This window comes from Emys orbicularis, chromosome 1, assembly GCF_028017835.1.
Source record: "Emys orbicularis isolate rEmyOrb1 chromosome 1, rEmyOrb1.hap1, whole genome shotgun sequence".
NCBI classification, from domain to species: Eukaryota; Metazoa; Chordata; order Testudines; family Emydidae; genus Emys; species Emys orbicularis.
The window spans coordinates 46,882,255-46,906,361 of NC_088683.1; the positions used below are offsets into that span (position 1 = coordinate 46,882,255).

Consider the following 24,107-nt stretch of genomic DNA (forward strand, 5'->3'; position numbering starts at 1 on the left):
AATTGACAGTTGTCCTAATTAGAAAATACACCATCCTCATTAGCACCAGGCTTGGCAGTGTCAGAAGAGATGAAAGATTAAATGACATGGAGAATGGATTACCTACCCATGGCTTGTACTGTGCTGTGGTACCGCTCTACACTGACAGGAGAGCTTCTCCCGTTGGCATAGTTAATCCACCTCCCCAAGAGGTGGTAGCTATGTCGACGGGAGACCTTCTACAGCGCTGTCTACATGGTGGGTTAGGTTGGTATATCTATGTTGCTCAAAGGTGTGGATTTTTCACACCCCTGAGCAATGTAATTATACCAATATAGGTCTGTAGTATAGACTTGGCCTATGTGCTAGAAATTGTCCCTCCAGGTAAGGTTTAAGACACATTGACAGAGCACTGTGAGAAAGCTTTCATTACCCTATTCATGGTGCAGCTATTGTATGGATAAAGAGAGCTCTTCAGTCTCCATTGTTGTCAAACTAGCACCTTTAAATAGCACTAGATTCATCTGAGGGAGACAGGGAAGTGAAATAAGAAGGCTAAACTCAGCCTAGGTAAGTAGGTCCAATGCCATTGGCTCCAATGGAGTTTTGTCCACTTACACCACAACTGAATTTGGCCCTGCCTTTTTATATTAATATGATATAAAGACAGGGTCATGTACAAAAATTGAGATTTTAATCTGAGCCCCTAGAAGCCTGGGAGTGTTTGGAATTGGGATTTTGGTTTAGTCCATTTTACACGTAGGGGACATCTGTGAAATTCTGATCTGGATCCTGATTTTGAGCCGAACCACCCAGAGAAGTTTGGAGATGTCCAAGAATGTGGAGAGTTTTGTTTCAGGTTCATCTCTGATTTGTTACTATTTTTCTACCCATCGTCATGCTGATTTATTAATTTCAAAAAGCTGATGTATTTGTTGTTTGTAAACTGAGATCTGACAGTGTGGGTCATAAAAAGAGGAGACCTCTTAACAGAGCATATTTATTCTGTATGTCTTTCTCACTGTAAGGAGAGTACTGAATATTATACGGGCTATGTTTATAGAAAGTCACAATTAATCCCACCCAAGAAACTATTCAAATGCTGCTTCAACGTGGACCTTTCCAGGCACATTTTCTCTCTTTTTTAGGAGTGGGTAGAAGAGGAGAGAAGAGCAGGTTTAAGTGCCTTTGTGTTGTGATTATACTTTTTAGTTATTATTTACAATTTGAGTGAATGAAAACTTGGGGAAATCGTATTTCCCAGTTTGACTTGGACAGCAAAAAACCTAGAGCATTTCCTGATCAGTTTTTCTACTAATTCCTGGGTAAGTTTATTTCACTCTAATTTTTTGTAAATTGTGCAAGGATTTGCATCACATTACTTAAAGAGAGCATCCACTTAAGTCTGCAAGATAAATGTTTCCTGAAATTATACTACTGCATGGAAAGAAATACTTTTTATACCACCAAATATCCAAACTCCAAAAAGCTGACTCTGCGCTCATAACCAACAGCCTAATGGTTTCTAAAACAAGCTGGCTCATTCACAATTTCAGGGTAAGATCTAAGGCAGAGAATTAATTTGTAATATATGAACATGAGGTCTCTACTTACTTACGATAAGCCATATTTTTAAAAAGTCATGAGGAACTGCTTTGACACCAGATCAGTGAATTATGACTGACAATTTCTTATGAGAAGATCAAGCGCCATAGCCAAAGGGTTCAGCTGATAATCTACAGCCTGGAGACATAGCACTGGAAAGTTTTGACCATGTAGTTGTACATATTATTTTCTTCCATTGGCACAGAGTCCTAGATCCACATAGGTTACATAGGCCTGGGTATAATTTTTTTTAGCCTATGAATAATTATATGAATATATCATGTTTTTTCTTAAAGGGACAGTGCCCGCTTAGTTTATGTTTATAAAAATTAGAGCTGAATCCCAAACACCAAAATGAAGATCAGGAGCTAAGCGAAACATGCTCAAAGCTCAGGGGTGTTTGGATTGAGGCATTTTGTTCAGTTCATTATGGTGGCAAGTATATGTGTATATGTTTTCTGGAATCATAGGTATTTACATAGGATCAACATAAACATTTCTATATATTGTTTCTTATTCCAAAATTTTAAAAAGTAAGAATTTTATTTTTAATTAATAGATTACATTAAATAATGATAAATGCAGTGTTATGACACAAGCAAAGATTTGTTTAAAATGCTTTTTAACATGAAAGTATCTCTTAAAATATGATTACATTCTGACACAGTGTTTACAGCAGACTGAAAAGAGAGGTGTTGGGGTTCCGTAATCCCAGTCAAAATAAATATTTGTGCACTTGATACAGACAGTTCACAATTTTTGTATACATAACAAAAGCATTCAATTTTTAGCTCAATACCTGTTTGTTATTGTTTCTCAATGAGACAAAAGGCCTCATACAAATCAATGAAATAAAATACATCCTGTGAGTTTGTGGGATTGGTGTCACGGGGATGCAGTGAGATTCAGTAGGTTTGATGGTCTGATTCTGGGGCTGTGGTGAGATTTAGCAGGATTAGAGGGTCTCTCTGGGAAGAAGGAGTGAAGTAGGATTAGGAGTCTCACCGAGGACAGAGGGCTGAGGGGTGTGATGACATACAGTGAGGTTTGGGGGTGTCTCTGGGGTTGGGGTCTTTCTAGGTATAGATGGCTGAGGGTGCTGTAACGTTCATAAGTGAGGGAATGGTCCCGCTATTGTGGGGAACTTTCCTGGCTTATACACTACCCCAGTGAAATGGGCCAGTGAAAGGATCTGAGTCCTCGCTCCCACTTTCTTTAACCAGATGTCTGCCTGACCTCAAAGGCTCCCCTTCCACTCTTCTGTGTGGCAGAGTCCTCGTAACCCCAACAAGGCTGACCCAGGATCCTGGGAGGCTCAACCCCCAACCTTATCATTGTCACTTAGGTAGGGTTACCATATTTAAAAATTTAAAAAAGAGGACACTCCATGGGGCCCTGGCCCCGCCCCTTCCCTGCCCCGGCTCTGCCCTAACTCCGCCCCTTCCCCGCCCTGCCCCGGCCCAACTCCGCCCCTTCCCCGCCCCAACTCTGCCCCTTCCCCAAAGTCCCCGCCCCAACTCCGCCCCCTCCCCTGAGCGCCCCGCATTCCCCCTCCTCCCTGGTAGCGCTCGGGCAGCTGCACAGAGCTGAGGTGTCTGGGGGGAGCTGCAGGCAGATTCCCCCAGCAGCGGCGGTGGCGGCGGCGGCTGCTGCTCCCCCCAGACACCTCAGCTTTGTGTAGCTGAAGAGCCAAGCTGCCCAAGCGCAACCGGCTTCACGGTTTGCCGGGCAGCCCCCAGACCTTCAGACCCTGCGCCCCCGGCTGGGCGCTTCCCCTCCCAGGCTCCGGCTGCGCTGGGGAAGCGCCCGGCCGGGGGCGCAGGGTCTGGAGGTCTGGGGGCTGCCCGGCAAACCGTGAAGCCGGTTGCGCTTGGGCAGCTTGGCTCTTCAGCTACACAAAGCTGAGGTGTCTGGGGGGAGCAGCAGCAGCCGCCGCCGCTGGGGGAATCCGCCTGCAGCTCACAGCCTGCCGGAGCCACTCTAAGGTAAGCAGGGGACTAGTATTTTCCCAGACATGTTCGGCTTTTTGGCAATTCCCCCTGGACGGGGATTTGAGGACCAAAAAGCCGGACATGTCTGGGAAAAGCCGGACGTATGGTAACCCTAACTTAGGACAGGGGCTAGGGTGTCCCCACTCTGGGGTACTCTCTCCGCACTGGATGCTTCCCTGACCCACTGATCATTACATACAGTTCAAAGCAAATACAATTTATTAAACAGCAATCCATTTTTTTTATAAAAAGGGAAAGGTTAAAGGAAAACACATAACCCCACTCTGTGGCACGGGGACACCACAACCAGCAGTCTCTGGAATGAAGGGAAGTTCACAGTCTCTTCTTCACAAGTCCCAGGCCTCCTTCCCAGGCCCTGGCTGTGCTGCAGGGATGCTGTGGGTCAGACACTTGCTCAGGCTCTAGGTAGCAGGACCCTTCTTCTCAGTATCAACCCCCCTCCCTCCCCGGGTTACGATCCCCCTCCAAGTCTGGCCTGCAAGGCCTCTTGGCTGGCGGTGTCTCCCTGCACTGGGCCCGCTGCCCAGGGTCCCCCCTTGCTCTCCCCAGCTGCTCACTGCATCTGGCTCCAGGTGGCTCCAGCCCCAGCTCCAGTTCCACTCTGCCTCAGCACTGATGCTGCTCTGCCTCCAGCGCAGCTCCCTTGGCTGCCTCTCTGGCCCCTCTGGCTCTGGTTGCTGCAGCTCTCCTCCCAGCACAGGTCTGCTCTCTGGGATGCTTCTGTGGCCCTGCTCCTTCTGCCCAGGGCCCCAACCCTCACACACCAGAGCCCCAAAAACCCCCCTCCCACCCTGTAAAAGGAGAAGTACTGACTTTGAGGGGCTCCCACGACCAGAGGAGCCCTGGCCCACCCAACCCAGTCATATTGGGCTGAGCGGCTGCGAGCCCCCTAGTGCCAGCTCCTCCCGCCCCTGAAAGCCCTGCCACCCCACTGAGCCGCTGGCCCCAGCACCTGAGGAGGAGGGACGTGGCAAGCAGAAGGGACAGGGTTGTTTGGAGTGGAGGAGGTGGTGGAGGTCTTGGGGAAGGGCCAGGGCCATCGTGGCCCAGATGTCCTGCCGCCCAGCCCTGCTCCCAACATGGATCTGCTCCCTGGGCTGCTTCTCTGGTTCTGTCTGGCAGACATAGCCCTCCTCCCCAGCTCAGCTCGGGCTCCTGTTCTCTCCTTAGCTCAGCCCCATTCTATTCCAGGCAATTCCAGCTCACATGGAGGACAGGACACCCGTGGGGTCTCCCTCATTAGCCTCCCCAGCCTGTCAATCAGGCTGACCTGGAGCATTGGCCTCTACCCATTGCTCCTGGGGACTGTCAGTCTCAGGGACCTGATTTCCCATAGACCCTTCCCCTTTCTTTTGGTACTGGGAGCTAGCCAACCAAACCCACATTGAGTTTTAGTAAGGGGCCAACAGTCCCCTTACACATTCAGTGAAACTGGGAGGTCTCTATGGAGTTTGGGGTGTGTGGTGAAATTCTGGGGGCTAGGGGCTAAGTTCCCTCTAAGATGCGCACCTGCACAGCCGCAGAGGAGGCCACCAAGGGCCGTGCACTTAACCACCCGAGCCCTAGGGTACAGCATGGCGAGGAGACACGCCTATCCCTCCCAGCTCCGGGACTGTGGCGGGGAGAGAGGACTCCCCCAGCCCAGGGGCTATGGTGGGGAGAGGTGCCTCTCTCCCAGCCCCAGCCCCGGAGCTGCTACAGTGAGGAGAGATGCTCTCCCCAAGCTCAGGTGCTGCTGCGAGGAGAGAGGGATGGGGGGAGTCCTCTCTTCCTGCTGCAGCCCTGGGGCAGCCTGCACCCAAAACCCCTCATCCCCATCCCCACCCCAGAGGCCGCACCCCTGGCGGACCTCACACCCCAACCCTCTGCCTCAGCCCTGATCCCCTCATCCCCGGCCCCAACCTAGAGCCCGTACCCCCAGGTGGACCTCGCCCCCTTCCCCCGCACTCCAACCTTTTGCCTCAGCCCTGAGCTCCCTCCCGCACCCTGAATCCTTGGTCCCCAGCCCCACCCCAGAATCCACACATGGATGGGAAAAAGTAGAGAGAACATTGGTTAGAGGTCCATCTCAGGGTGAAATGGCAGTTTTGACATACTATACCTTGGGGGGAGCATCTTGTAACCCCCATATTCTTCATCTGTATATAATTGTGATATTGCATATAAAGCACCCCATGTGAGGTATCAGGGAAAAGGTTATGATTGGCTGAAAGTCACTGTTCTATCTAAATATGTATATCTTTAGTTCCTATGAAGTTATGAGATTGTGTTTTATGGTTGTCACCAAAACATGCTGTAAGTTGGGCAATCAGCCAGATATTAGCTCCCCAGAGACAACAGCAAGGAAAGTAACCGACGCCCAGGTGGGGTGTCAAACAACCATCAACAGCCATTGTCCAGCAAGGGAGCTACAATTCAATGACTCTCCTGCATAAGGTCACACCAGAGGAAATGCTCAACCTTGCCTGAGGACTCAGCAATGCCCACCACACGTCTGGACTTGTGTTCTCCAAGCACATGGACTAAGGATATAAGACAGAACATAGGGGGCCCATGCTTTGCCTTTCTCCTGCCCACACCTATGCTGCAAGCAACAAAGACACTCAGAAGAAGACTGAAGACTCCAACAGAGAAGAATGGCCCGGGTTTAAGGGACAAACCTGTATATTAAGGACTGCAATATCCAGTGGGGTGAGAAAAACTGCTTAATCTAGATGTTGGGTGTCTAATAGGGTGAGAGTTTAGACTGCGTGCTTATATTTTATTTTATTTTATTTTATTTTGGTAACCACTCTGACTTTTTGCCTATCACTTATAATCACTTAAAATCTATCTTTTGTAGTCAATAAATTTGTTTAACTGTTTATCTTTACCAGTGAGTTTCCCTGAAGTGTGTGGTAAATCTGCTCAGGTTTGCAAAGACTAGTGTATACCCACTTTCCATTGATGAAGTGGTGAACCAATTAATAAATCTGCATTGCTCATCTTGAGCAGTGCAAGATGCTATATTCCTGGGGTACAGGAAATCCATGGGGATTTGGCTGGTGCCTTTCTCTGTGTGATTCATGAGTGGCTCTGGGAGCATTCGTGGAATCTAGCTGGGTGCGGGGCTCCACATGCAATTGTGCTGAGTGATAACAGCACCTGGAGGGGCTTGCTGCTTGTCACTAGAAAACCATTGTGAGAGACAGCCCGGGCTGGAGAGGTAAGGGGTCAGAGCAGTCCCACAGTCCCAGCTGCACTCCGGGGATCTTGTCACAATAGTGTTAGGACAGAGTTGGGGGGTCTCTCTGGTGCTGCAGTGGGATTCAGTGGGCCTGGGGTCTCTCTGGGAATAGGGGACTGGGGGTGCAATGATAGTCAGTGGGAATGGGGTTCTCTCTGGGGCTAGGGATATAGTGACAGGCAGCAAGATCGAGGAGCTGAAGTGACAAAGCAGTGAGAATGGGTGGATCTTCATGGCTACATTAAGTCCCTGAGGCCTGTGCCAAGGGGTTCTGTCCTTCCTGGGGTGCTACCTCTGCCCTCACCTTCTCACTGTTCCTCACCCAATCTCTCCTTGCTGTCCAGCTCTGAGCCTGTCCCTATAAGGTGCAGGGCTGCCAGCCAGATAGGATGTGTCCCCCCTGTCATTTCTCTTGACCCCTTTCTTGCTTCTAGACTGCACCAGGGCAGAGACCCCACCAAAACTGCTGCATGTGCTGCCCTTAGGGCTCAGCTAGCTCCACTCGGCTCCTCTTCCCCACAGACACAGACACTCCCACTCCCTGGGTGCTGACTCCAGGGCAGCTGTGCCAGTGAGATGGCAATGTCTGCCCATGGGGGAATGGATTGGAAGGGAGCCGTGTGTGGTGGCAACTCTGGTAGAAGCTCTGCACCAATCAGAGACCCCCCTGGAACTTTAAAATTCCTCTCCTGAGCTGTTGGTAGAATCTGAGCACAATGGAAGAGAAATTTTGAAACAGAAAATACTGTAATACATACGTTGTTCTTCTTGAATATAAATTTATTTTCACTGTGTTTATGAGGATCAGGGCTTGTGAAATCTTAGAGGAAGTGTAAGTGGAAATGGCTGGGTAGGCAGGGTTCAGGCCTATATCATCTTTGTGTTCAGAGCAATAGCAATTACAAGTGATTTGGAAAAATAACAATTTGGTTTAATAAGCATGTAACTGAAAGAAATGCTACTGTACAAAGTGGAAATTTGATGGAGATTCTGTAGATTTCAACTCTAAAACAGTCAAGCAGGAGTTCAAGAAAAGTACTCTCAACCAATGAGACCTCAAGTTAGAAGCATTACAATTATTTCACTATCAGAGCAAACTCTCATTGGCTGATCCTGTCCAGAGGGCATGATTACAGCCAGAAAGCCACAGAAAGCTGAATCCTCTCAGTGTGGAGAAGTCCCCAGCTATTCTAGTTGGCCATGATTCCCCTTGAAAATTCCACTGGAAGGGGGGCATAGCCAGAGTGCACTGTGTTCTGCTCATTCCTAGCTGATACCCTTGAGTGCTTGAGGGCTGGCACAGAGCCTGCTCCAGAATCACAAAGCTCCTCCTCTCAGCTGTGCCTTGTTCCTACTGAGCACAGCTGAAAAACTAGCCCATTGTTTCCAGCTGTTTCTGAATTCTGCTTTTATCACATTACAATTTGTTACATATGTTACAATAAATGTTACATACTGTACTGCAAAGTAGAATTTCTGTATTGTTCTTCTAGCTGGCTTTCTACAATGCTATGGAGCTGGGCAGGCCTCTATAAACCATGCATACCTTGTGTTGGTGGCCTGATTTGCTATAGCTATGGGAAATCAGGCACCTTATTTCTTTCCTTCTCTCCTACAGTGGGAGCCTGGGGTGATAAAGGGGAATTATTCTTTTTAATACTGATGGTCAGTGAAGGTAAGTATCAGTGACCCTTATACTAAGTATAGTGAACACTGTTGGATACATTATTATCCTTTTCTTTTTGTTACTAGTTTGGAAATATCACTTTTTAAAGAGTATCATGGGGGAGCTCAGGGTTAGGCCTGGTTGAAATATTTTGGATGACAAATTTTTCCACTTTTGGAAAGGAATGAAAAGACAGTGTTTTATCCCCACTTTCTCTCACTTTTTATCTCCCCCCAAAACATTTTTTCGGTACATAAAAACCATGAAAGAAAGGGAGACAAAACCAAAAAATGATTTATTTTAAAAAGAAACAAACATTTTAGTTTTGGTGTTAAAAATTAATGTAAAATTCTGTTCATCAAAAAAAGAAAGAAAAGAACAAATGTGAAAATTTTCAAATAAAATTAAAACTATTTCCCCCCCAAAATGTTAATGAACCTTCACCTTCCCTCCCCCAAAATTAAACCAGCTTTACATAAGACCTCAAGAAGAGCTCTATGTAGCTCAAAAGCTTGTATCTCTCACCAACAGAAGTTGGTCCAATAAAAGTTATTACCCCACCCACATTGTCTCTATGGGTATGTTTACACTGCAATTAGACACCTGAGGTTGGCTCATGCCAGCTAACTGGGGCTTAGGCTAAGGAGCTATTTAATTGCAGTGTAGACGTTCCAGCTTGGGCTGAAGGTTAAGCTCTAGGACCCTGTGACAGGAGAAGTTCCCAAAACTTGGGCTGAAGCCTGAGCCAGAACATCTACACCACAATTGAACAGCCCTGCAACACAAGTCAGCTGGCATAAGCCAACCACAGGTGTCCAATTGTAGTGTAGACATGCCTTAAGACTAAGAGTCAGGCAAATAAGGGCTTTGATACTATGATGATTGGCACTCTAGAACTACAACAGGATAGTTAGAATAGAAAAGACAACCATCTAGGTTCTATTCCCGGATTTCCTACAGACTTCCTGTGTGTGACATTAGGAAAATCTCTTAAGGTTATTTTCAGAGATACAAAGCAACCTTAGCTCCCACTCTGGATGTTCAACAATTCTGAAAATAATGCCCTTAATATTTCTGTGTTCCAGTTACTCTGCCTCTAAAACAAATATAATAATACTTCCTCTCACACAGGGCCGGCTCTAGGATTTTTGCCACCCCAAGCAACAAAAACAACAACAAACAAACAAACAAACAAACAAAAAAAGGGGTGGCTGGAATGCTGCCCAAGCTGGGGACAGTATTATTTCCTATGAAATAATAATTTTCTAATATACTATCCATAGTTTATATGTAGCAGTGCTCTCTAGTGGATGGTATCTCAAACCTATTCAAGAGTATGTCAAAAGGCCTAATACTAGTACAGCAAAAAGAGATTCTTCTATAGCTCATGTCAGGACCTATGTTTTTGGAAGCACAGAACCAGAGTTCTATTATCCCTATCTACAATCAGTATCTTGAGAGGCTGCTGTATGTGGCACAGCAGAAACCCAGGACACCAAATGACCATGGAATGCAACATAGCAGCCACCAGGAATACTTGAATGGCAATGGCTCTGATAGCATACAGAAAGCAGGAGAAGCTCAGGTGCACAGGACCTCAACAGTGAATGTTGATCTTTGCACATTGATTTAAATTATCCACCCTAAAACAAAAATGAATGTGGAATTGCTGCATTGATTATTGTTGCAAGATCTCTGCTGCTGCAGGTAAGTCACTGCAGCCTAGCAGTGGGGGCAACACCTGGTGGAAGGAAGCCTCCTGAGGGTGGTACTTGTGCGTGACATACCTGGAGAGAGGAATCCCTGGGGAGGGGGTGTCAGTGTGTGGGAGAAGGGGCCTAGGGCGGGGGTGTCGATGTGAGGGAGGGGATGTGGCACAGGCCCAGAGGAGGGGGTGTCAATGTGTGGGGGACAGGCCATGAGGTGGAGCTCCCGTGGGGGCGAGGGGACAGGGCCTCAGGAAAATGTGCCACTGTGGGGGGGTGGGGCTGTGGGACCAGCTCTGATGAGGGTGTGTGTGGGGAGGGGCCATGGCATGGGGCTCTTGTGGGGGAGAAGGGTGGTGGGGCAGGGGAGTTGGTGTGCAGGGGTTGGCCCTGGGGTGGGGGTGTTGGTGTGAGGGGGCAGGGCTCTGGGGCCAATACGAGTTTACAATGGCGCCAGGCCCACACTTGGAAGGGGCCCATAACGACTACATGGGGACCCACAAAAGGTTAATCTGGCCCTGGCCACACCCCAGCAATGCAAAGAATCAGCAACTTCTCAGAGCCTGCTGAAACATTCAGCAACCCAGGGAGCGCAGTGCACAGGCACAACAGGGACTGGGTGTTGCGGGAGTTGTAGTTCACTGCATTCCGCGGGGGCCCTTGGACCTGCGCCACCACCTGCACTACTATTCCCAGAATGCCCTGCACCATGCTGCGAGCCACCTCAGTTGAAACGGGTGGCAGAGGAGTGAACCAAAAAAATCTGTCCAAAACAAGGAAATTGGTTCAGGGAGAGAGTTCCTGGTGCTGGAGCACTGATCCCGCTGTGTCCCCTTGCGTGGGGCATGGCATGGGGGCTGGCGTGGGGGCTCCTGGATCGGCCTCCCCCTGCCCCTGAGTCTCCCCCGCTCTCCTGGAGTGGAGAGCCAGAGACGGCAGCGGTGCTGTGACTCCTGGTGTGCACCCCCCAGCAATTCTGATGCCTGGCTGCAGGCTCCTGAGCACCGTCTTGACCATGCAGGTTCGCGCCGGGGGAGGGTATGTCGGAGAATAACAGAGTTCTCACTTTTTGTTTGGGTACAGCAAGTCAGATACTTTATTTTCTCTAACAATTGCGTAGAGGGAGAGAGCTAAACAGGTCTCTCTACAGGTAAACAATTACAGCAAACCTTTATACCTTTCATTACAGACAATAATAAGCAACAGCTGCATTTTGTTTATACATAGGCCATCTTGATATCTTATTTTTCTCACTTGTTTTGACTCTAGTCTACATACAATATTTTCTACACATTATCTACACAAGGTCGCAACAACTTCTCACACAGTTCTTTCCCACTTGCCTCACACAATCCTCGCTTCTACAAATCTCGTGTTATTAGGGTTACAGTTAGCCTGACTTTTGCTAACGAACTGTCATGCATTGCATCCCCTTCCTGTCAGTTCTTTCTCTGCTTCCACAGGTGTGTCCCCTCAGTCTCCACCGGGGGCTGGCGCAGAGAAGGCCGGTTGTCTGTAGCCCTCGGGGGTAGGGGACGGTGACAGCAGAGCTGGGCGGTGATGGTTGCCACACCCCCTGCCAGTGGGAATGCCCAGAAACTTCCACCCACACTCCGGGGAGGGAAGGGGAAGTTGTGGGGCAAGTCCAGGTGCAACAGGGGAGCTGGTGGTGACTCTGTGTCAGTGGGTAGGAGCAGGGCCAGTGCAAGGATGTTTCGCGCCCTAGGCAAAACTTCCACCTTGCGCCCTCCCCTGTCCCCAAGCCCTGCGGCAGCTCCCCGCCCCCCACCCCGCCCTGAGGCACCCTCCCTGCAGCAGCTCCCCCCCCCCCCGCCCGGGGAGCCGTGCGGCAGCTCCCCACCCCAGCTCACCTCTGCTCTGCCTCCTCCCCAAGCACGCTGTTGCTGCTCCACTTCTCCCGCCTCCCAGGCTTGTGGCGCCAATCAGCTGTTTGGCGCCGCAAGCCTGGGAGGGAGAGAAGCAGAGCGGGGCGGTGTGCTCAGGGGAGGAGGCGGAGCAGAGGTGAGGTGAGCTGGGGCGGGGAGTTCCCCTGCATGCCGCCCCCCCCCTTACTTGCTGCAGGCAGCCCTCCCCACGCCCCCCTGCCCCAGCTCCCTCCACCTAAATGCCGACGACGACCGGGGCGGCCGAAGATCCGGCCGCCGCGGTCGCCGCTGAAGAAAATGCCACCCCCCAAATGCTACCGCCCTAGGCGACCACCTAGGTCGCCTAATAGATTGCACCGGCCCTGGATAGGAGAAGCGGGGTGTGAAGGTAGGGATTGGGGGTGGGCGAAGGGAGGGGAGAGTCTGAGTTGAAGGTGGGGGTTGGCTCTGTGGGTGGGGGCAGTGGAAGGGAGCAAGGTGACAGCTCTGGGGTGCAAGGGGGTGGTGGGGCAGTAGCTTGGAGATTGAAGGGAGCCCTTGTGTGAAGGTGGGGGTTAATTGTGTGTATGGGGGTGAGGTAGTAGGAGGGATGGCAGGGGGAAGAGCCCTTGTGTGAAGGTTGGGGTAGGGGTTTGAGGCTGGATTGTGGTAGCCTTGGTGATAAAGTGTGTGTGTATGTCTCAGTGGCCCTTTCTCCCTGCAAAAGATGGGCACCAGCAATTTTCTTCCCCACACTCCGCTCCAGTAACTTTACTGTTTCACTTGAAATCTTGAGTAGGGCCCTACCAAATTCATGGTCCATTTTGGTCAATTTCACAGCCAGGGTTTTTTAAAATTGGTCAATTTAATGATTTCAGATATTTACATCTGAAATTTCACAGTGGTGTAACCCTGGAGGTCCCAACCCAAAATGGGATCATATCATTATACGGGGGGTCACAAGATTGCCACCCTCACTTCTGTGTTGCTTTCAGAGCTGGGCTCAGAAGGGAGCAGCGGCTGAGCTTCCAGCAGCTAGAGGAGGTTCCTGGAGGCGAAGGTGGGTCCCATGCTATTGGGAGCACCCCCGCTGCGGGCTCCTGGCTGCTAGTCCCAGCCAGTGGAGGATTAATACAGGGACCCTGGCCAACTTGGGGGCCCCCAGAAAAATGGATGCCCCAAGCCCTGGAAGAAGCCCCCGGGGCGGAAGCCCCGAGCTCCGGCTGCAGCCACAGGGGTTTAAACCCCAAGCCTGAATGCCCCGAGCCCGGGCACCCAGAGCCTCGGCCTGAGCCACAAGGGGCGGAAGCCCCAAGCCTGGGTGCCCGGAGTCCTGATTGGAGCCATGGGAGATGGAAGCCGTGAGCCCAACTCCGGGGCTGCTGCAGTGCAGAAGTGAGGGTGCCCCGCGCTCACTTCTGCGCTGCCTCTGGAGCGGGATCTGAGCTCCCCAACAAGAGCGGCCATGCAGGGGAAGCCCAGCCCAGCCTGGCAGCTAGGAGCCCCTGGCTGGGGCGCTTCCAGCAGCGTGGGGAGATCAGATTTCTCCGGGAATGAAATGAAGAGTGTCGATCGGTATGTGGGGGAGAGGGGATGTGGGGAGGGGCTAGCGGTGTGCGGGGGGGAGGGGCTGTAGGTATGCGGGGGGAGGGGGTTTCGTGAGGGGCTACCGGTGTGCGAGGGAGGGTGTGAGGAGGGGTTATCAGTTTGCAGGGCAGGGTGTGTGGGGGGTGTCGGTGTGCGGAGGTGGAGGGGCTGTCGGTGTGCGGGGGGAGGGGCTGTCGGTGTGCAGGGGAGGGTGTGGAGAGGGGTGTCGGTGTGCGGGGCGGGGGAGAGGGGATGTGGGGAGGGGCTATCAGTGTGCGGGTCAGGGTGTGTGTGGGGGTGTCGGTGTGCGGGGGGAGGGGCTGTCGGTGTGCGGGGCAGAGGCGTAGCGAGCGCCCTCCGTACCCTCCGACCGGAGGGGGCCCCGCAAGGAAGGGGGCCCCTAAAAGTGGCAAAATAAATACCGCATTCCAGTTTCTGCATTGTAAGGGGCCCCGCCCGGACATATGTTCGGAGGGGGCCACCGTTCGGAGGGGGCCACGTTCTTTGTTGCTACGGCCCTGGTGCGGGGGGAGGGGCTGTCGGTGTACAGGGGAGGGTGTGGAGAGGGGGTGTCGGTGTGCGGGGCGGGGGAGAGGGGATGTGGGGAGGGGCTATCAGTGTGCGGGTCAGGGTGTGTGTGGGGGTGTCGGTGTGCGGGGGGAGGGTGTGGAGAGGGGGTGTCGGTGTGCGGGGGGAGGGGCTGTCGGCGTGCGGGGGAGGGTGTGGAGAGGGGGTGTCGGTGTGCGGGTCAGGGTGTGTGCGGAGGCGGAGGGGCTGTCGGTGGGCGGGGGCGGGTGTGGGGAGGGGCTGTCGGTGGGCGGGGCGGCGGAGCGGGCCCTGGAGCAGACTCTGGCCCGAGTCCGCCAGCACTAGGGGGCGGGCGAGCTCTCCCCGTCTCTGTGTCGGCAGCCGCAGGAGCCGGCAGGACCGCTCGGTTTCCTGCTCCCCTGTCGCTCTTTGGGCTCTCGCCGAGCCGTGTCGAGTCCGCAGGCGCAGCCGCCGAGCGAGGAGGGGCCGGGCAGCCAGCCAGCCAGCCGGAGCGGAGGCGCAGTGCAGGTAAGGGGCTCTCCGCGTCCGCATCCCGGCCTGGGCTCCCTCCCGCCAGCCGCGCACATCAGGCTCAGAGACGCTGCGCAACCCGCCCCCTTCTCCCGGCGTGTCCCCGCCAGCCTGTGCCCGGCCCCGTCTCACCCTGTGCGCTCGCCCGCTTCCCAGCCAGCCTGTGCCCCTTGTTCCGTCCTTCGCTGCCACCCAGCGTGTGTCCTTTGCACTCTAGCGGCGCTGCTCCTCGCCTGCCCCATTGCCACGTCCCGCTCGGCTTCCCTCGCTCGTTCGGGCAGGGGCTCGGAGGTGTCCTGCACCGCTACCTTCCTTCGCCTACAGACCGCAACTCTCTCCTCTGGCACATCTCCTTTCCCCCTTCCTCACTCCCGGCCTGTGCCCGTTGTTCCTCCCCTTTCACTGTCTCCTCTGCCAGCAAAATAAACCACCCTTCCAGCCAGCAGCCCTGAGCCCTTTCCATTTCGACCTTCTCCTGGAGTCTCAACGTCCCTGTGTACTTTGCTCTTCTTCCTTTCTCCACCGACTAGTTTCCTTCTTCGGCCCCTGCCACAAAAATTCACGCTCCTAAAAGGGAAAAAATTGGGCTGTTCTACACCAGGTCTCTATATCGCGCCCCCCCCCCCAATGTGGGGAAAATACAAAAGGTAAAAAATGACTGTAAACTTAGGCTTGCACAGGACCAAAGGGCGGGGCAGGATGGAAATGAGTTTGTGTGCTGGCTCCAGGCCATTGAATCAGAGATGAAGTGTGTGAAAAGAGGTATTTCAGGTGTTGTCACGGAGTCCCCGGGCGATGCTCTGGAACTGCTCCCCACAAAGCCAGTCAGGACTTTGGGGAACCTCCTCTTCCTCGGAGCAGACTGTCTTCAGGGCAAGAAGCTCACATGGCTTCACCTCCTGGGTCTCTCCTGGGAGCATTCAGCTTATGCCCCTCCGTGCGCTTCCCACAGTGAGTCCGCCCAGGCGGGGTCCTGGGGAAGCTAAAGGGTTCTGCACCCCCCACTTCGCAGTCAGACGTGACTCTCAGCCAGCCAGTAAAACAGAGGTTTATTAGACGACAGGAACACGGTCTAAAACAGAGCTTGTAGGTCCAGCGAACGGGACCCCTCCGCCAGGTCCATTCTGGGGCCCAGCGAGGCAGACCCCCGTCTGCCCTTCCTTCCAGTCCCCAGCTAGCCCCAAACTCCAACCCCTGTCCAGCCCCTCCTTCTCTGGGCTTTGTCTCTTTCCTGGGCCAGGAGGTCACCTGATCCCTTTGTCTCCAACACCTTCAGTTGGCACCTTTGCAGAGGAGGGGTCCGGGCCATCAGTTGCTAGGAGACAGAGTGCCAGGCATTTATGTACACTGGCCCTTTGCTCTGCAGCAACCATACACCCTTATCCCACCACCTAGATACTTAAGAACTGCATAGGGGAAACTGAGGAAAACATTAAGAACAGTCCCACTTCGTCACAGGTGTGGAGAGAGAGCTGGACGCTTCCCAACCTAGTGCTATAGATGCATTCCTCACAGAGAGGAGATAAAGTGTGCAGATGTCTGATAAGTTTTGACTGGGTATGCTTACAGTGATTTAGGACTTCAGTATTACTAGCTGTAAACTGAAAAGGGCTTTTCTGGTTTTCACTATTATTTGCAATCACCTGTTGTTGGTACAAAACAACTAAAAAAAGAGTAGAATTAGCCTTTCCATTTCAGTTTTGAATTGTGTAACTTTGCTTATCTCTTCACATCTTTATGCTGTTATTTGTAGAAATGCATTCCTAACATTTTAGCCTTGATACATAATAAGTAAGCTTGATTTTGCTTCTCAGCTCAACTTTCCTCCTATGTGACTTTGTAGCCTGATGCCAATTCTGATTCCATCAATCATCCAACAGTGAAAAGCTTTAGTTTTCCCTAAAGACCTAGCCTAGTTTTATCAGTATAACTATGTTAATTAGGGGGCTGACTTTTTTTTTTTTTTTTTAAACCAGTGTGGCTTTACTCTGGTAAAAGCCCTACTGTGGAGGCAGTTATACAAATATATCACACTAGTATAGTTATTTATTTTCTTGTATGGGAATAACAAAAGCAGTGTAAAGTGTCATTATATTGATATAACTGTATTTATACTAAGGGGATTGTACTATGTTAACGGTCAATTTTCTAATATAGACAAACCCCTTATGTTGGAGAAGGAGGAAATACTGCTGTAAAGAAGAAAAAGTAATTTTTTAAAATAGCATTTTACTAAATGTTCTGTAACTGATCATGGAAATCATCAATACAAAAGTTATCTGTGGTTAACCTGACATTCAACAAAACACTAAAGACATTACTGTAGGGACCAATCCTGCATTGGCAGGGGAATGAGCTAAGGAACCAATTCTGCAGTTGGGTAGATCCTCATGGATCTTACTGCGGGATCTGGGTCTAAATGATCTAATACATCACTTTGATCTCCAGTTTTTCTACTTCTGTTATTGTGAAGTAGAAAGGTAAATATAGATCATAAATCTATATCTTTGCGCATCTGTCACTATAGTAGCTACTAGATAGTATAAAGCCCTGTCTACCCTGGGTTCAATTTTTGCCTGAGCCACTAACTATCTATGGGACCTTGGTCTTTACCCCATTTTTCCCACATGTAAAATTGGTATAATGATACCTATCTACTTTTGTAAAAGCCTTTGATAACTGATGAAAAGCATTATATAAATGTTAAGTTATTTAATAATAATTAAATAAAAATACATGAACCCATCTAAATGGCTCACACTAAAATTACTCTCTTGTCAAGGACTGAAAACACTGGATAACCAGATAATATTTTATATTAAGTTTTAGAGTTCAATTGTGCATTTGTGGTATGGAAATAGTTCACTAAGGCCCTGATTTTGTGAACACTTGTGCATATGCTTAATTTTACTCACCGGAGTATTCTCATTGAAATCAATGGGACTACTCACATGAGTAAAATTAAAGGACATGCATAAGCATTTGAAGGATTGAGGCTTCAGGGATTCGGCACCTATACTGCAAATGCTTACTCACGCTCTACTGGTCCTTTTGATATCAATATGATTACTATTGGAAGGAGAGAGGTTTTTTCAGGTTTGTAGTTATTTTTATTTTTGTAATCATTCTACTACTAAACACTAAAACATTTAACATTCGGTTGTATGGGGATTAAGTTAATAGTACTTAGTAGCCGTAGCAGTACTGGTAGCCCTAATGTGCTGGAATCAGAGCATAATCAATAGCTGATAGTTGGATCAAGGTCAAAGTTTCTACCAGTAAAGACTATATGGTCTCCATCCAGTCTCTTCCTTTCAGATTATAAATACCATAAATACACACATACCGGTTGCTTTTAACATATCACAGAAATTAAGTAAGACTGAGATGGGCTGGCATTTCTCACTAGTCAAGAGTATACCTGTGTGTGATACCTAAATGTCAAAGGCTCTAGTGGAGGCTTCAGTGAAGCATAATTTTCTGTTAATTTCATGGCAAATTTGTCTTCATGCTTAACTAAATGAATGGTGTTATGCTTGGAGGGCTAACTGCATCTCTGTCCTCTGTCTGAGTGTACCTCTTAAAGTGTTAGACCTTGTATCTTTACCTCTACAGGGGTAGAATTCCGTATTTCTCCCACATTGAGACCAGGTGTGGTACTACCCTATGTTTCAGGCATGTTTTCCCAGCCAAGTCCAACTAGGTTCAGCACCTGTGGTTCTTCTCTTTGAGAGTTTGTGACCAGACAGCTGACTTAAACCAAAATATTGTTTGATCTTAACAATAGGAATAAAGCACTTGGACTGTTAAATTCCCCCCCCTCTATCTTACTTAATGCCCTACCATTCTCTGATTGTGGGCCAGATAGGCCTAGCTTCTTTAGACACCCCAGCAGGCCCTGGGTGTCAACTTGAACAGCTCCCCAGCAACAACAGGACTGGCCTGTTGATAGTGCAGTTTATCTGCTGGCTCCCAGCATTGGGCCCATGTGGCAAAACAAGTTTTGTAAGGAGCCTGAAGATAGAATATTCACAGTTAATAGCTTGGGTGTTTCTCTAAAGTCTAAACAACTTTGAAGTGTCTATGGAGAGGAGAGCTTTGGGTGACTTATCTCAAGCCATTGTTTCACTTCCTGCTTATTTTTCGAACAGCCCTGTTGAGTTACCCATACAGTAAAGACCCTAATAACCAGGTAGCCATATGGTATTCATGGATGATTACAGAGCAGCTCCACATCCGGGACAGGACATATAGGAGAGAACTTGATTTAGATGCATAAATGGCAATATTTTAAGATGAGAAGGATACCACAGAAAGAGTTTGGGAGTTTAATGATAGATATTTGTAAAATATTTTATGAAATTTGTGTGTAGCAATCGTTCTGAATACTTATTTTTTGTTTTGTATACAGTGATAGGGCATAATACAGCGATACTATGTACGTATTTGTTTTTTTGTATGATTATAATCCAGTGTGGGCATGTTCCAGTCACGCTTTTTACCAGTGGGAATAGTGTGTTGGCAAGTAACTGATTTCTGATTTTAATGAATGCATTTATTTTGTTCTTGGCTACTATGGAATGATTGAATAAACCTTGCTATAATTTGTTATGTATACCCACATTAAGACACCATGGTGGTGATGTGCTTTTTTGTTTTTGTTTTTTTGAGCTATCAAACAGGTGGTAATTGTAGCTACACTTGAACTTCTAAATATATTTCTCATAGCATTAAAAATAAATAAAATCCCCCCATCTCAAACTTCCTGGTACCTGGATTAGCCAAGTCTGCCTGCAGACACCCACTCTGCAGAGCTGCACTTGACTCATACCCTTGTAGCCACATCCACACTGGCACTGCAGGTAACTCGGATTCAATGCTAAGATTTCTGGGGGTGAATTCCAGAGTTTTTAGTATCTGACTAACTTGAGTCCCACTAAGAATTGTTTCGTGTGTGTTGTGGAAGAAATTGTCTGTCCTTCCTGAGCACCTGTGCAGAAGTTTTCTTAAATCTCCAGCACTTTAAACTGAGGGACTTCCAGCTGTGCATACTTCTCATTCTGTCCATTCCAGCTTGTGCTAAGGCATGGATCCAGCACCAGTGGATGAATTGTTCCTGCTTTTGGCTGTGCTGTTATTGGAGCAGGATGCGGATTGAAGGTATGGGGCATGGTTGAGGTCATTTCAGCAGTGGCTGGTGACCCTCAGGAGGCAGCAGCAGGGCTTTAGGCAATCATGCTGGCTGGATGTTGTTATGGCAGAGTGGAGACAGCTGCTGTAATTGCTGCAGATTCCCCCTGTGAAGACCAATACATCTGGTGCAGGACCACAAGAACAGAGTGGGACTACATTGTCATGCAGACCTGGGATGACCACCAGTGGCTCCAGAAGTTCTGTGTGAGGATGGCCACTTTCGTGGAGATCTGTTAGGAGCTTGGCCCAATCCTTCAGCACCAGAATATCCAAAACAAGGGTGGCTGGTCCCAGTCCAGAAGTGGGGTGTTAGCACCATCTGTAAGTTGGCTACCCCTAGCTGCTACAGATCCATAGCTAACCAGTTTGGTGTTGGCAAGTTGACAGTTAGTGGTGATTTGTGAGGCAGTTATTGCTGTTGATTACCTATGGGTGATGGACATAGCTATTGTGCCTGAAGTAATAGCTGGCTTTGAGAGAATGGGGTTCGTGAACAGTGCTGGGATCATTGATGATGCATGTGTGCCCATGATTTGCTCACCACAAGAAGCACATAAATATGTCAACTGTAAAGAATATTACTTGATTGTTATTCAGGTATTGACCAACCATAAAGGCAAGTTTATTAACACCAGTGTGGGATGCACTGGCAAGGGTGCTAAGGTGATTTGGCATTTACTTGTTAGGAGGGAATAAGGTCCTTTTGTGTTCAAATAACATGGTTATGAATGGGGTGTCTGTACCCACTGTTGTTTTTACTCTCTGTTGGCACAGCTCATGAAACTGTACCATGATATAAGAGCACCTGGAAGAGAGAGGTTTAATTGCACACAGAGTAGTTGCAGGATGGTGACAGAATGTGTAGTTGGCCAACTGAAGGCAGGATAACACTCACCTGCGTACCCATTTGAATGCCAATATTCCTAATGCCATGTGTATTGCTATGGTGTGCTGTGCCCTACACAACATCTGGAAGGAAAAGGGCAAGAGCTTTCACCAGGAGTGGTCTCAAGACACTACTGATTTGCAGGCCTGGTACAGACAAAGATCCCCTGTCATCACTGGAACTAGGTCCTGGTAAGTAAGGGAAACAAGGGATGCCTTGTGCACCCACATCCTTGCATCACATGATGACATGCTGAGGAAATGTGATGCTGTCTAGTGCTTTAGTATATTTATTTGCTATTGCTTTCATGTGATAAGGGTTTTTGACTTTATTAAAAGCTTTGAATACAACTTCCTTCCTCTTTCTTTTTTCCCAAGCACTCTGTGCCAGTGTAGTGTATAAACAAAATACTTGATTAATAAAAAAGTATTAAAATAAGTGATTTGAGCGTGACTACTATCCTCAGCACAGCCTGTTAGGAACCATGGCACAAACCGCAAATTGGCCATGAACTCTGTGTCCTTTCCAGTGTTAGATTTCACCAGCCAATTATCACACGTAAACTCCTTAGGCACTCTAACAGCCTAAACATGTCCGCTTGGGTACTCCTATCTGTCTTTCCATCCAGGTGAGCATACCTTTGTGATAGATGGTCCCTTACAACAAGAATTTCAGCAATATTCAGGTTACTCCCAGTCCCAAGGGACAAGTCATTTACCCCAGATCAACTGACAATGCTTCTATCCAATCTTATAATAAATTATATAAAGATTTATTAAAATAGGAAAGAAACCAGCGAGTTATTTACAAGGTTAATCACACACATATTACACACAGTTACAATCTGAAGTTTCAAAAGTTAATGGAAGCTTCTATAATAAGCCAGCTCTCTATGTCCTTAAGGGCTAACCCAAGCTAAGCAGTTAAGGATCTCTTGCTTATGCCTAGAAAACATTGCCCTCCAGAGTCCAAGCAGCATAGGGATACACTTCCTTCTTGTTAAGGGTTTTTATTCCCGCTCCTCCCTTGTGCTCTGAGCTGAAAACTCAGCTGATGGGAGGAATCCACTTGCATGGCTAATCTTCATGGGGTGGAGGGACAGAATAACCAATGCCTTTTGTCTTCTTTAACATCCCACAATAGTATGTCTGGGGTTGATGGACCTTTCCTGTTGACAGGATCTAACACCTGTTGGAGATCAGCACTTCACACTAGTTAATCTCTCTCTCCTGTCTGGTGATTTACAGAGTCACAAAGGCTCACAATACTACTGCTCAAATATTACCTTACAATATGGGATACAGATGTTATAAGTGAGATTAATGCATGCAGCAACTCACAAGCATTCAATAAAGTCTAAACACATTCTTATAATTCTGCTACTTATTTTAATAGTACTAACACTCACGTGAAGCAGACTGATTCCAGCTATGTATGTATCAGTTTTATTTGAGACCTGGGGACTTTGGCATGAGTTGGACCCTGATCTGCTAGTGTCACAATACCAACTACTGCAATAAGAGCCATCCCAGCTGCCAATAAGTAAAGTGTGCAAACAAACAAAATTGGAAAGTGCTGTGTGTTTTCCCCCCTCCCCCGCCCCCCCAAACCTGGACAACATGCTGTGAATGAAGAGCACCAGGAAGCAGGATAGATAAAATTTGGTATGGGGGGGAGGTTGGATTTTGTTTATGTAAATCAGATTTTTTATTTTATTTTATCATTTAAAATATTTTAAAAATAGTCCTGTTTAAAATGAAATCTGAATTGAATACAAAAATGTTGAAGCCTACACTTTTATAATTTAGTTGTGTGTGTAGTATATGTATTTGTATATACTGGAAATCAGTGTGTTTCAATCTGTGTGTGGGGGGGGGGGGGGGAGGGATGTTGTCAGTTGGCTTGAATGTGTGTTCTTTCCATGTGCTGTCCTAGCTCTGCTCAGGTAGCTGACCCAGCAGACCTCGATAGTACTACCCAAAAAGATCAGACTCGGTTCAGTGGCGAAGGCACGTAGCCAGACTTATTGTCAATGAAGCACAGTATTAGCCACCCCATGGTACTACAGGTACACTAGCACAAGTATATCCGCTACAATGGACCAGCTCAGACAGCAGTGGAACTTTCTGCTGTTCCCTAGGCCAGACAGAGGGTTAAGGCAAGTTACCCTGACATTTATAGACTGAGACAATCAACTGGGGTACACAATTTGCATACAACTTTACGTATTTCATGACATCTGTTTGTTACCTCCCCTTGTTCCTGATATCTTGGACAAAACATCCCTGTTCATTATTCTGTCAAACCATCTATCTTGTACTAGATTAGGATGTATCTGTACTAGCTGGAATATATTTATGTAAATATTTAGTGCCTAATACACTAGCAACAACTTTGCCAAGTTTATGTACTGGATAGTGAACTTGGAAGCATCTGCTTTAATACATGGCCTGACTTTGGTTCACAGCCTCTTGTTCAGGCCTCAGATTTTGCACCAGGTCCAGTGTTCCAGGCTCGTTCTCTCCACTACTGGGGGGGAGGGGTTAGCTACTGAATTTCATCTAAAGGTTGAGAATCAAACATAAAAATCGAATAAATCCCCACAAGCACTAGAACCTGGTGACAGTGAAGAGAGAGAAAGAAAGGAGCAACTTTCCTCCCCCTCTCCTACTGCTGTTACTCCATCCTTGTCTCTACTGCTATTGTTCTCCACTTTGTTAGTTTCCTAGACCTGAAGAAGAGCTCTATGTAAGCTCAAATGCTTGTCTCTCTCCCCAACAGAAGTTACTCCAATAAAAGCTAATACCTCACCCACTTTGTCACTCTTCTTCATTGTCCTGCATGTACCATGCTCTGTTCTCATGGAAGGCACTCCTAAGGCCTTGGCAACACTTGCAGATGTACAGCGCTGTGAGTTAAACCTGACTTCGTGCAGCTGAGTAGGGAAAGCGCTGCAGTCTGTCCACACTGACAGCTGCCCAGCGCACTTTCGTGGCCACATTTGCGGCAATTGCAGCGCTATTGGGAGCGGTGCATTATGGGCAGCTATCCCACAGAGCACCTTTTCCCATTCTGGCGCCGTGGGTTGTGGGAAGGGGGCGTGAGTGCGGAGCATTCTGGGTCCTGTCCCAACGCCCCGTGATGCATCGCTTCGCATCCCAGAAATCCCTTTGACGAGCAGTGGCTGCAGAATTTTCGGATGAGAAAAGCCACTTTCATGGGACTGTGTGAGGAGCTTGCCCCCACCCTGCGGCGCAAGGACACGAGATTGAGAGCTGCCCTGCCAGTGGAGAAGCGGGTGGCTATTGCAATCTGGAAGCTGG

The 24,107-nt window shown here is 48.7% G+C and overlaps 1 protein-coding gene across 1 annotated transcript in view; it reads left to right on the top strand.

The window, feature by feature from the left end:
• Window positions 1-14,651: 14,651 nt before the first annotated feature.
• Window positions 14,652-24,107, top strand: part of FAM3C (FAM3 metabolism regulating signaling molecule C) — a 60,987-nt gene continuing 51,531 nt past the window's right edge. The window contains exon 1 of the mRNA XM_065408331.1: window positions 14,652-14,702. The gene's annotated coding sequence lies outside the window, so the exon portion shown is untranslated. The remainder of the gene's footprint in view (window positions 14,703-24,107) is intronic.